Raw genomic sequence first — 1,693 nt, forward strand, 5'->3', positions numbered from 1 at the left:
CCTCGGTATCCTCTTCTAGTATACCTAAGTATCTATCGGGAGGATGGGAGACCCTACTAGATCTGCAAGGTGGTTGAGGGACATTGTGTACTGGCTCTGTATGAATGGGTTCGATAGGATCCATGACTCGTTGCTTTTCAGAGACTTTCTCTTCAAGCTCAATTTTCCTCCCACTGCCTCTATCAAGGATAAACTGATTTTCCAAGAAGATGGCGTGACGGCTCACAAACACATTGTGATCCTCTGAGACGTAAAAATTGTATCCTAATGACTCTTTAGGATATCCTATAAAACGAGCACTTATGGTCCTAGCCTCTAGTTTGTCCGTCTGTAGTCTTTTGACGTGGGCCGGACATCCCCAAATCTTGAGATGACCAAGACTTGGTTTCTTACTATGCCATATCTCATACGGTGTGGTAGGAACGGATTTAGAGGAAACTCTATTCAGTAGATATACTGCGGTAAGTAAGGCATCTCCCCAAAGAAACATTGGTAGATCAGTGATGCTCATCATGGACCGGACCATATCCAATAGAGTCCGATTTCTCCTCTCTGACACCCCGTTGAGTTGAGGTGTACCCGGAGGAGTCCATTGTGAGACTATGCCATTGTCCTTGAGATAGTCCCGGAATTCTCCACTAAGGTATTCTCCTCCTCGATCTGATCGAAGAGTCTTAAGAGGTTTTCCAGTTTGTTTTTCTACTTCATTCTTGAACTCCTTGAACTTTTCAAAAGATTCAAACTTGTGTCTCATAAGATACACATACCCATACCGTGAATAATCATCGGTAAAGGTAATGAAGTACGAATAACGTCTCTTGGCTTGCACATCGAATGGGCCACATACATCTGTGTGTATCAGGGTAAGTATTACAGTGGTCCTCTCCCCATGTCCTACAAAGGGTAATCTAGCCATTTTTTCTTGAAGACAGGACTCGCAAACTGGATATGACTCGGAAGTCAATGAGCCGATAAGCCCATCTTTCTCCATTTTATTCATTCTATCTTCTCCAATATGGCCAAGCCTGAGGTGCCACAAATATTTTTGGTTTATCTCATCCCTGGATCTCTTGGATCCTTTGGCACTAACTTCTTGCTCAGACACATTTACAGATACATCCATATGCAAATGATAGAGATTGTCAATCATAAAACCATGTGCGACTATTTTATTTCTGAAATAAATAGAACAGCAGTCTTTGTCAAATGTAAAAACATGACCTTCCTGTGCTAGACATGAAACAGAAATCAAATTTCTGCTAGCAGCAGGTACATAATAGCAGTCTCTAAGTAATAAACTAAAACCAGACGGTAGTCGCAGATGGTAGGTGCCCACAGCCATAGCAGCAACTTTTGCCTCGTTGCCAACCCGAAGGATTACCGCACCTTCCGCCAGCCTTCTACTTTCCTTTAGACCCTGCATGGTAGTGCACAAATGTGCACTAGAACCAGAATCTATAACCCAACTAAAAGTAGAAGAAACCGTTAGATTAGTTTCAATTATGAGCAAGTCTATACCTTCTGAAGGTGTGTCACCTTTCTTGTTCTTCAGGCTCTCGAGGTATGAAGGACAGTTTTTCTTCCAGTAGCCGTCGACATTGTAGTGGAAATATTTTCCTTTGTCATTAGCCTTTTTCTTTTGAACTTCCTTCTTTGGCTTCTTGTCTTTCTTCTGTTTCTTAGCAGGCTTCTC

This window comes from Phoenix dactylifera, unplaced genomic scaffold (assembly GCF_009389715.1).
Source record: "Phoenix dactylifera cultivar Barhee BC4 unplaced genomic scaffold, palm_55x_up_171113_PBpolish2nd_filt_p 000160F, whole genome shotgun sequence".
Classification (NCBI taxonomy): domain Eukaryota; kingdom Viridiplantae; phylum Streptophyta; class Magnoliopsida; order Arecales; family Arecaceae; genus Phoenix; species Phoenix dactylifera.